Consider the following 13,487-nt stretch of genomic DNA (forward strand, 5'->3'; position numbering starts at 1 on the left):
ACAAATTTCACCTGATTTCCTCGGCAAGAGTGTTTAGTAAATCGTTCATAGTGGATCTAAAAATTCCAAAAAGACTTTATAAATATCTTACATCATGTACAGCACGTGGTTATATACTTGTTCTTGGCGTAAGAATGAGATCTACTTGTCGAATGAAATGTACATCGATTAATTGGTATGGTTATTTAGATGGCGTCTTAACACGTGACAAAGATGATGAATGGTATAGCGCTGCAAGTCTCTATCAACTAAAAGGCCAACTGGCGACAGTTGTTAATATTTATTCATGACAAGGTCAAGTAAGAAGGATTGATTACATACTGAGATCAGGTAAAATATTTGAACGCGTGATTCTTTTAAAGCTAATTAAAATATGAATTGTTTGTGCAACATATTATGATCTACTCAATTTTATAAGATGTGACAATCATAACTGTTCTACTCAATCAATATCTATATATGTATCACTTATCGTTTACATTTCATTTTTTCATGTAACAAAATTATATTAAATCATCCTCCTTTCGAAAGGAATTTGATTCAATATGTGTGCACATATTTATTAGGTTTATTTGTTGGGCTTATTTTATCGTATTGATTACAGACTTGATTTATAATCACACGCATTCATGAGCTTGATATTTTTTCACGCTAAAACTAATGATATTACAAACACACCCACAAGTAAAGGAAGTCTGCCCTAGAAACTGCTGACCCCTTTTTTATCCATAAAACACGATATATTTACAATATACTGTACTGAAAGTTCATACCATTATGTTAACAATGCACTGTACTTGTGAGCTGGGTAATCCGTATCTGAAAGAGAACAAATAAGTCTACAACCCTGCTTATTTCTAAATACCAGCAAAGCTAGAAAGCCAATAGTTAATGCATTTTGTTCTGACATGTTATTTGGTGCCAAAGTGTTTCACGATTTCTTTATGAATGTCGGAAAAGAAATTTTATGATACCATATGAGTTGTCCAAGATTGTCTAAGACGAAAGCCAAATTTATATAGTAGTCCCTATTAGAAGCTAGTTAGTATATTGATCGTGTGACTCCATGTGCGGTATTTATGACTGGAGACTGGTAAATTACACAATTGAATAACTGAGAAGGGACTTTTTAGTCGTCTGCAGGTGCCGTTTATTGTTACCATGGTGGTACATGTGATGCAAAGTTACAGGCGAAATGTGGCTTAAAACCATGAATTGACAGGCCTAAGGTGGCCTGGTAAAAATTGTTCCCTGTATTAAATGGCTGAGTATTATAATTTTACGGCGTGAAAGATAAAATAGCAATAGATGGAGTTGAAAACATTATTGAGAAAAAATGCTTGCCTAGATCAGCTGGTTGTCTGATTTTTAGTAGCACTTTGATAATAATTATTGGCTATATCATGCCAATAAAATGCTTAATGACTATCCTAAGGGCACACAGAGGTAGCAGTAGTAATAGGAACACACTAAGGTACACAAAAAAGCATGCGCCCGGGAGAATCGGAATTGAATATTATATATTAACATGCTAAGCCGGTCTGAGGAAAACAAATGCAATATAAAAAGAGTCCATACCTTTGCGTGATGAACTAGTTTGGGAACAATGGCAAATGTAATGTGAAAAACAAAAGTATTCCATAGGATCAACATGATATTTCTATCTGGGGATAAGAGGAACTATAATGTAAAATATTCCGTAAAAATAACATTATGACCCGGTCTTAGGTCAAGGGGAATGATAGTGCAAATATCTCTAACACTGGCTGTCCAGAACCAAATCTTTTTCATTAACACCTACACCTAATAAGCAACACATATACATATTAAAAATAAAGGTATAAGGGTCGAATGTAACCTAAGGGGGTGAAACAACAGTCAAACCCTCATAAACAAAATTCTAACACCTGCAACTTTATAAACTTATTTTCCCATTAAACCTTTATAAACAAAGCTGGAGAACCAAACAATCCCATAATAATACTGTAATATCAAAGTGGAGTTCAAGAGACGAAACGCAAATATACAATCAAACTACATTCAAAATACAATGCACTGTATTTATGAGCTGGGCAAGCCATATCTGAAAGAGAAAAACTAAGTCTAGATCCCTGCTTATTTCTAAATACCGCAAAGCTAGAAAGTCAATAATGAATACATTTTGTTCTGATATGTTATTTCGTGCCAAAGTATTTTACGATTTCTTTATGAATGTCGGAAGAGAAATGTTATGATACCATAGAAGATGAAAGAAGACGTGGCTAAAAGTCAAATAATTTTTATAGTCTGGGCTAGGAGTGGTATTGTTTTATTTATCAAATTTGTCATTGTTGGAGTGTCTTGGATATCCTTTGAGTCTCACACAAGCAACATGCAAGTAATCAGTGCATAAAATCATTAACGCGTTAGTTTACCTTTCAGTATTCGTATGAGTTGACCAAGATTGTCTAAGACGAAAGCCAAATATATTGGGTAAATATATCAGTCGATATAGGTTCTATATCACCGATCTCATAGTTGATGTGATCAGCAAGATATAGAGCAGTACCTCCCACTGGTTTATTTCTAGACCAGTACCTCCCATTGGTTAATTTCTAGACCAGTGCCTCCTATTGATTTATTTTTATCTTTTCATTCTATGTTGTAGGAATCAATATCAATGTCCTCACTCCAATATATTTTTCTACAAACGTTCCACAGTCAAACATATACTGTTTCATTACCGGTAAAGAATAACTTAATTTTATCAAGTTTTGAAACTAAATTTCTGGCATTCATATTCAAATAATTGTCCGGAAACTGCAAAACAATATTTAGGTGTATTTTTCAGAGTGGATTTTATATTTTGTAGAAATATTTGTACCTATGATTGAGTCTAATGTAGGATGTGGAGCGTGTGTACCAACAGACAAAGATGGTCTGGTAAACTTTGGCTCCGATGAAGTGTTTATACGTTTCAGATTTGTTAGTCATATCGTTATCGTTATAGTTTGTAACATGTATGCATTGATTACACTGTACAGTTATCTGCTTCACCGAAAACATGCTCAGCTGAGATAATGTTGGAATACTTTTATGCTACTTCATGTACCGTGACTGGGCTTTCTTTACATGTGGTAATTATGTAACTATGTACTATCTAGATCAGACAGTTGATAAAATGGATATCCCCATGTGCTCGAAAAATGAACAGGAACTAGTCCAAAGTACACTAATTTTAGTAGTTTTCAAAATGGAGAAAATTAGTTTTGCCAGATTAGACAGTACCAGCCTCTTAAACTGCAATAAATCAATTATAAAAGATATAAAAAGTAAAAGAAAAGTTTTATCGGCTGGGGAGAGGGCGTTTTCCTTACCTTCCATGTCTGAGAAATTTTTATGTAAAAAAATGTAAATTGGAGCTATCTTTTTTTTGATAGGTGCACATCTGAAGTAAGGCAGAGCTGTATATACTTCCACACAAGAGTGAAAGAGTGAGTTTAGGTTTGGTATCGAAGATTTAAAAAATAGACAAAAAAACAAAGACATACAATCCCAAAGACAAATATTGGCAATAGATTTACGAGTATGTCTGGAAGATCTGGATGGAAACATAATGAACCGTGGGTTTGTTAAGAAAAGATTGTTAATACTGACAAAGCCTCTTCACTTTCTTCGTCGCAAGTTGCTCCTCACTGTAGGTCCATTCATTAAAACTTTCTTCAAACACAATTGGCTTTACACGTAGAGTACTCTTTTCCATAGAGCAATAATAGTGTTCATTCTGACTGCCATTTAGAATTGACATACATTAGGTAGTCTTGATCGAACAACATGCTGGAAATGACAGTATATTACTCGACCTTGGTCCACATCTTGACTTGTCTTGAATACGGAAGTCAAGATCGTTAACGCACCACTATATACCGCCTAGGGCCGAATTGAAACTGAATTCCAGTCCCGAATAACCAGAACGAACGACATGATTCAGCCAGGGCGTGACAGTGATACTACTGCTGTTGAGGAAAGTATTAATCCGCCTATCGCATTCTCTATTCCAGAATATTAATTGGATTCGGATATGGGTTTCTACGATTCATTATTAAGTTATCTATATCTTTTCTTTGTATAGTCTCTTGAATCACAACATTCAATTTTTCTCTTTTTTGGAATGTTTCACCTATAATTTAATTTTCTCCTTGGAATTGGGTCTTCTACTTCAAGATGATAGAAGGCAGTTACGTATATCAGGATTTTGTATTCTCCCATAAGTATCACATAGATATCTGTACTGACATAAACACAAACTGGCTTAGGCTTCAAATAATAAATTCAAGAGGAAAAAGAGTTGAAGTCTGGAATACTATTCATGAAATGACAGTTTAGAGTGCTGGGTATATATATATCAATCAATATAGGTTCGATATCACCGATCTCATAGTTGACGTGATCAGCAAGATATAGAGCAATACATTTTTCTACAAACGTTCCACAGAGTCAAACATATTCGGTTTTATTACCGTTGAAGCATAACTTAATTTCATCAAGTTTTGAAACTAAATATCTGGTATTCATGTTCAAATAATTATCGGGAAACTGCAAAACAGTATTTAGGTGTATTTTACAGAGTGGATTTCAGATTTCGTAGAAATATTTGTACTTATCATTGAGTCTGATGTAGGACGTGGAACGTGTGTACCAACAGCCAACAGACTTTGGCTCCGATGAAGTGTTTATACGTTTCAGATTTTGAGTCATATCGTTATCGTTATAGTTAACTTTAGTAGTTTTCAAAATGGAGAAAATTAGTTTGCCAGATTAGGCAACACCAGCCTCTTAAACTGCAATAAATCAATTATAAAATATATAAAAAGTATAAGAAAAAAATTATCAGCTGGTGAGGGGGTACTTCATTGAGTTCCATGTCTGGGAAATTGAGAGGTGCACGTCCGAAGTAAGGCAGCTCTGTATAATCCGTAACCCAAATTGCACCCATCAATCATAGACTGAAACAAAGAAATTCAGATTCATTTTAACAATATCTAAGATATACAAGATCAATTTTAAACAACCAGGATAACAAGTGAGGTAAAAACCTGGAATTTTGTTTTCTTCAAACCTCAAACTCTGTGCAAAGTGTAACACTCTCTAGGAAACATTTACACACTGACTGCGTGCTTGAACAATGTTATCGAATGCAGTTAAAACAGTTATCGATTAAGAGAAAACAAATTCTGACTATAAAATTAAATCCTGTAGAACCTAATAAAAGCGCTCGCTTTTGCTTCTTTGAAATTCCTGTCGTTCAGTCTGTACCAACAACTACGTGTGTTGTGACTAGGCGTATATGGCAGCATCTGTCAAGGTGCGATTAAAACATGCTAGAATTAAACTAAATACTGTATCGATCGTTCTTAAGCTTGTTTATGTGTAACGCTTGCTTTTGAGTCAGATTTTAGTCCAGTTGTTCTCTCTGGATACTTTCACGGAGGATACTATTAGAATCTTCTAAAATGTTAATTGTGACTATAACGGCTGCAGTTTCTAATTGTGACTTGTAAAGGCTGCAATATAGCTAACAATGGGCTATACGTAGCTATAGTGAAATAAAGTGAGATCTATACACGGTTGGGTACGGGTCAAGTCAATTACTTAATTAGTATGGTCAGTATTACACAAATACTTGCATGGTGTATTAATAATAAATGGAGTCAATATCATAAAACCAATATTGCACAAAACACTCATATTGTTTGTATCCTGGAGAATCCGATATATAATAATTAAGGTATAGCCAGTAAAAATGTTTTAGACAATCTCCCATCCTGATGGCTTATACTCATTATACGACTAATCCGGCCCCAACATACACGCACAACACACAATTTAATGTATTACATCAGGAAGATTAGCATGTGTATCACTGTTGTTTTACCGTGCAGATTTCAGAAACTTCGAACTACAGTAGTAATTACACCTTTCCACATTAGTGACATACTACCGAAATAGCAACAGCCGAGTGGATCTCTGGCTCAGTAACCCCAATTAAAGCTCCAAACAAGTGCAACAACGTTTTTTTTTTGGAAACCACCCACCTAGGTCAACCCCAACCATTTATAAATAAACGGTTGAGGATATACCTAACCATTTTTGTGTTGGGGATGACAAATTTGTGACTGTCGTAGAAACTGTATTTGTTTCGACCTGTTTTAGAGAACTGATCCAGAAACACCCTTTAGCCACTACTACTGAGAGTAATTGATCATCAGATATTTTGTGTTGGATAATTATTATGTTTATACAAAACGTATGCATAAAATATCGTTCGATATATTTTACTTGTTCGTTTTTCGATTTCGTATCAACCCTTAGTCATTAGATTCGTAAAGATCAAATACCAGATGAGGCTGATTTTCATTTTGTAAAGATAAAATTGTGATGTCATCTGTAACTGCACCGTTGACATGATACACTCTCTGTCCCTCGGGAACGGGGAACGTCGATGCAGAACAGCGAGTAAATACAAATTATTTCGGAATATCTCGGTACGTTCAGTATCATTATTCGGATTTTACTGAAATTTTATAACGCGCTGGTGTTTTCCTACAAAACGGAACTTTGCTTTTTATATTAATTACCGATCCTATCATAAATCCAGCATAACAATAATATTTCGGGTGAACGTAATAATACTCCTGCTCGTCAGCGCTTGCCATATCATCGTATTGTTATTTTTGTGTAATTTTTCCTATGCACTTTATAACTCTAATTGTACGTATTTTGATAACGTATTTAAAGATTTGTAAAACGTTATATAAAATGATGTTAATGTTAAGAGATATTGCCAAAAGGAACCTGATCGGAACTCCCACAAAATTGCCATAATTTTATTGGATTTGACAATAGATATCGATTTCATAACCAAAGTATGCAATCAAACGCGAACTTTAAGCGCCCAAGGGTTTGACGATTCTGGTACAATATCATGCGATACTATTAAAATTACATATATAAAAAAACGCTTCTGATGAGGAAATAGTTGATCCTTGCATCGGAACAAAATCTAAACGAGTTTCACTCGGAACAAATCTTGCCTTACTAGCAGACGAGAATTGTCAGGGTATAAAAAAGAAGAATATACTGCACCTGAGATGATATCCTAAATTATGTTGCACACAATGAAGTACAATGTTGTACGCGTCAGCTTGTATACTGACCTGCCGCAGAAGATGAAAAATAAAAATGTACTAATGTTAAAATCTCTGATAAGAAATGTTTCCTGTGGGCCACTCTTTCGGCCTTATTTCCTGCTGAATAAAATGCTGATCGCGTTGATAAATATGCTGGTCAGACTTCAAGTTCAGTATTTGACCGGTATTGACTTTCCTGTTGCAGAAATTCAAATGCCAAAGTTTGAGCAACAAAACAATATTTATATTAATGTGTTTGGTCTTGACGAACATGACCAAGTATATCTGAGATATATTTCTGCGGGAGCGTCACAACCAACAATAAATCTGTTGTTTTATAAAAATCATTATGTTTGGATCAAGAACTCTAACGGACTTGGAAAAGAGTATAACCAACACAGAGAACACAAATATTTTTGTTATCGTTGTTTAAATGGCTCTTCTGACGATATCAAACTCAAAAATCTGTTCTGAAGTACAACGAATAACAATGCCGTCAGCGAGTGATAGTATATTGCAGTTTAAAAATGATAAGCACAAAATGAAAGTTCCATTGTTGATTTATGCTGACTTTCAATGCTTGTCACAGCCAGTACTTGGTATAGAAAATAATCCTGACCGATCAAGTAAAAGAAAAAGTCAAAATCATGTTTCACGATATGTCGCATATAAAGTTCCTTGTTGTTAAAGAAATTTAATTAATCAGCATTGTTTTTTATTATTAATATCTTAAGAAAGATTGAGGTTTAACCTAAAAAGTGATTAAACCGGACTTAAAATCATTAGGTAATTTTTTACCCTTGTACCCTAAAAATGACGAAACTGGCAAAAAATCAGGCAAAAAGTAAGAAATTCTAATTTTTCTTTTTTTCTAGATACTTATTTAGTCTAAAACTGTAATTCTTTAACGTTTCACGAAAGTTTTTTATCATTAACCACAATAAGTTCATCGTTAATCGGAATTATATCTATTGGGTCATTTAAATTCTCATCGAGATATTCGACATATTCAAATTCAGTTACAACGTTGTCGGTATCAAATTCATTGTTAAGATAAAGATAATTTTTAACTGACATTTTATTTGTGATTGCCACACAAAATTACTAAAAAGCCGCAATGTCAGATTGAATAGGTCTTGTTTTCTTTACAAATTTTAGTATTAAATCTTCACCTTTCGGCGACAGCAATGTCTTTGTTGTGGCTATCATTACCATTTGTTGTTTGCCGTTGGTGCAATGGTTGATATTACTTGTGCAATATCAGCTGCTTTTGGAGCTTGTTTTCCCTTACTTTTGTCGGCTATCATTTGTCCGACCCCAGTACCTGATGCAGATGCGTCTCCAGTAGCAAATGCTTTTGTTGGGTCAATTGCAATCGGTGCAACTTAATGTGTGATTCCTGGTATATTTTCAACAATCTTTGGAAATATATTTCCAAAGAAACCGCCCACAATTTTTGTTCGATAAATTTTTCTTTGTTTCATTGTTTATTCAACGTTGCCTTACAAAATTGATTTTGGTTACTGGATCGATCTTAAGTGCAGGTAATAAGTAACAATTTCATCGTTAAAATCAAGTTGCCGCCCAGATTGATCAGTCAGTTGCATGTTGATGTTTGATATTGGGTAGTAAGTCTCATGTCGTAATTGCTTATGCCTAAAAAGTATAGATAATGGCGATTATTCCCCACAAACTGTTTTATTGACCAGGACAATGATATTGTGAAATTTACCTATTTTCAACGAAAAAGCGGGTGAATTTGTGACTTTCCGTTCACATAAAGTGTTATAAAAAAACCATGAAACAGAATTAACATGTATTTTAACTGAAGTAATACAAAAATGACCACAAAAGATTTAGAAGTAAGTATCTTTTCGAGATTTACGATAATGCTGTAAATCACTTTCACGAATCAGCCCCTAAATGTAGTCTCTAAACATGTTCTCGTTATACTGTCATTGGTAGCGGCGTTCAAAGTCCAGTATCTTTTTTCTTATTATTATTTCAGCTAATTTGCTTAAATATTCATCCGGAATATAAACATCTTTTCGTTTTTTAATGTAATCAATTATTTCTTGTTTGTTTAGAGTGTTCATCAATTTTGCAGTAATTTTTTTTTAACGTCTTTGGGACCTTTTTCTGATCTTCCTCGATCAAACCTAAGAAACTTTTTTCTTTTAATTTTTTAAGTTTGTCAGTGGATAACGTTGATGAATCTGGTTGCTTGCCAAGTACAGCCTCGGTAACTGTCCTCAAACGTTTAGCAGTTTCTTCTGCAGCAGCCACTTGTCCTTGTCGTTCTTCTTTTACATTTTTCTTAAAAGCCGCTCTTGTCGTAGCAAATTTTGTTTGTCCATTTGTATTGATTACGTCCGGTAAAATTTGTAAACGTTTAAAAAACGTCAAAATTTTGTGAAACGTCAAAGTTCAAAAAAGGTCAGTCACTTAAATTTGTCAATACAACATCGATACATTTTTTAGGATCTCGTAAGAGTTTGTCAAACAAGAAAACGTTGTATTTGTTTGCAGCTACTTCATGGTACAGTTCGATAAATCGCACTGTTCATTTGCTATATTAGGCACTTCGACGTTATCAAGTCCGGGAAGCATTATAAAACATCCTGTATTTCGTCTGATAAATCCGTCGAAGTTTTAAAAACCCTGTGCAAAATAAACAGCATTACATTTTCTGTTACGTGACAATGAAAAATAAGATCGTATTTTATTCATTTCGCTTTTGTTCAATGGAATATCGTCAAAAACAATTATTTTTTTGTTCGGATGAATCAAGTTCGTTTACCGGAATAAGATCTTCTGGTTGTTTGATTAAAATATATCTTCGCCGGCACCAAATTCATCACGTAATATGTCGTCGTAATTGTTTAACACAATATTTTACAATTCTAACTGCAAACACCGTAAACAAGTGCTTGTATTTTCGAATATACGTTGTCGCTGCGAAAAGTCTGTATCCTGGTCTGACTGTGTTTCAAATATACACTGTCGACGATCAAATGTAATCGCCACGATGTAATCGTCACGATTGAAATTTAATCATGCACTGTAGAATAATGTCAGACACAACGACAGACCCACCAGTTGTGAATATGGCAAAAGAATTTTACGATGGTGTTTGTAAAAGCAAAATTGATATCGGAGTTAGAAATGTTTGAAATTTAACTGGCGATCAAATAACAGGAGCAAACGCTAAAAACCCAAATCAATTTATCTGATTTATCAAATCCATTAAAAATAACTGATCTGCCAACTATCACAGATAATTTTCTTCGTGTACTACGAAAACCTATGAAAGATTTTAACCTAATCAGAAAATGCTGTCATCCAGATGATTTTCGCGAATAATAGAAAAAGTAATGGAATTAATAAAAGAAGTTATGGTAGAGCTTAGCAAAGAAAAATATTGATCTGATTATTAAAGAAAATCTGAAGAAAATAGAATAAAGCAAGCAAAGAACTTAATGAATTGGAAAATAAGACATGGAAAGGTAAATTATCAAAAATCAGAAACTCATCGACAGATTTAGTAAGCGCCAAATATTTCTTGAATTCGGTATAGATCATCCCGATAAAAAATCTCTACTTGAAGTTGTATGTGATTCAGAAGAAAAAATCTGTGTTGATGAAATCAATGACTTAAATGTTCACGACGCGATCAAAACATACGATATTCCAGATGATATTCCATTACCAACGATCAGGCCTTCTAGGAAATTGTCAATAAGAAATTACTACAACGAAATCGAAAAGGTATTTACAGAAGAATATGAGATGTTGCGAGACAAACTCGGTGTTCCATTAGGTATCATCATCTCAAAAAACATTGTCAAGCGAGTAAAATTGCCAAATTGTGTGACCGCATATGCAGTTCTTATAGAACATCTCATACTCGAAAATCTTAGCATGGACGAAATAAGTTTAACAACAGGATTTATTGATAAAACTGAAAGCGACTACGCTGATCTTGTCAATGATGTGACAACAGTAAAAGATAATTTTAATTCGTACAAGTGGATAAGGAAAAGTGAAGTATTAACCGATGATCGATACAAGGATACAGCTTCTTCCCTTTCGACAAGTACAGAAAATTTCTAGCTAATCCTGCCAACGATAAATTTCATCAGTTGCTTGATTCTACTGTTGGCACTACAACTTTAATGATAGAGTAAAAATTTCTAAATAACTAACAGATTTTACTCTAGCATAAAAAGAAATATTAAAAAAAGAAATCATAGATTTCAGTCATGTCTCGGAAGATATTTTGAAATCCGAACTTCATGTGCTAATGCAATAATACAAGTTTTATCACACACAAACAACTTTGATGTGTAAGAAATGTTACAAATACTACAGTAGAATATTACGAGTGATATCGTATTTACCATGCTAATGACTGGTTCTGGTATAATATCAAGCGGAATATCACTAAACCCGTTTTTTTTTCTTGGTGTTTTTTTTTCTTTTATAATAGCTGGTGTTGGTGTAACTGTATCAACCGCGTGTAAGAAAATTGAGCCGCGTTTTGAGACAAAATTGTGCTTGTACAGCAGCAAGTGTAACTTTAAAAAAATTACTTGATCAAATACGATCATATTTGCGCGGTGTAAAATACACGGACGATTTAATACGTGAGTTTCGTATCAATGACAGCGCGCTAACAGATATTTTCTCAGCGAGAATCAGCAAGTATGAAAATAGATATCAACGGACCTATCAAGTAGAATGTGTCAGTGATAGTCAAGGTAATATTGACAAGGTTATGTAAATTTTGTCTAAATTTTAGAAAAATGATTGTCAAAATGTTTATCAATCATATTGTCAATAAATAACATTGGATCAGTAGTCCAACCTCTTATTCTGTCATCATCTTTCTCAGCAAACAACCATATTGAATAATATTTTCTTGGTAAGTGATAATTAACATTTTTAATACAATCATTTATTATAACAATGCTTATCCCAGTATATCTCGAAGCTGAATTGATTGAATCGAATTTTTTTTTTATAAATTATTTGTCAAATTAAACCCAACATTTTTTCTGGTGTTTTGCATAAATCCATCTCCTATTGTATATTCTATTGTTTAAAATAAAATTTTGACTACCGGTAAAGTATAAATTTTGTCTAAACTTTATAAATAATCAATCATCAGTAGTAATTATATCTAAACTTTATAAATATTTTCAGTAGTAGCAATTAAGGGATATTTCTGGATCAGTACACAAAAAAAGTCCAAACAAGTACAGTTCGTACGACAGTCACAAATTTTGTCATCCCCAGTACAAAAATGTTTAGGTATATCCTCGACCGTTTATGTATAAGTGGTTGAGGTTGACCTAGGGGGTGGCCAAAAAGACGTCGTTGCACTTGTTTGGGGCTTTTTTGGGGTTGCTGAGCCAGAAACCCCTTTAACTGCTTCTACTGTATAGATAAATCAATATTCTACGCCAGTGAATACCTTTTTATATTATATTTCCATATCATTGACTTTTTTGACCAAGTCTTTACTGCATGAGTAAATATTTTATTTTTGGTGTCATTTTAGTGTTGATTGCAGGATTGTAACACCCACAATTTTGAGCTGTCTGCTAAATTTACAACGACTTTAAACATACCCTAAATCCATACGGATCTGGTCATTTTTTAAATTTGATTTTCAGTCTCAATGACAGATACGAAAAACACATACACAAATGCAAACTACCGAATTCTAATTACTAGGGTATTGCAAAGTTCTGAATATTTGGATATAATTTTTTTGTTTCTTTCAACATGTCAATAATTTTAACACCTATCAGAGGCACAATAGCATTCCATAAATTGACCTGGAGCAGCACATGTTGTACGCTGACAAATGCAGACACATTTACGTAACGTAACAAAGGTACATGACATTGACCGAAAATGTCGGAGGAGAACAACTCAGCTACTGTGGAAAGAAAATACTGTGAAATCTGGGAGCTCTTTGGTTACTGTAGACTGATATCAAGGCCGATATGGATAAAAGTTTACGGATGTAATTCTTTGTAATATCTTACAAGATTTATGGCGGTTTCATCTGGTCTGGCCTGGGCTGGTTTTAACGTCATTTTTCAGCACGTGATAGGCTATACATCATGCAATATATTTAATGGAGAAAGAAGCAGGGACTACCAAAAGAAGAAACACCGACATACGTGAAGCACCCGACAATCCTTCTCACACACCCACGCTGGTCGAGCGGATACTCGAACTCAGTGATCTGTAAAGACCATTCAGTCACCCAGATACTTTTGATGTGGTTTCATATCTAGATACAAG

The sequence above is a fragment of the Sinohyriopsis cumingii genome, chromosome 1 (assembly GCF_028554795.1).
Source record: "Sinohyriopsis cumingii isolate HCF-2022 chromosome 1, ASM2855479v2, whole genome shotgun sequence".
Taxonomy (NCBI): domain Eukaryota; kingdom Metazoa; phylum Mollusca; class Bivalvia; order Unionida; family Unionidae; genus Sinohyriopsis; species Sinohyriopsis cumingii.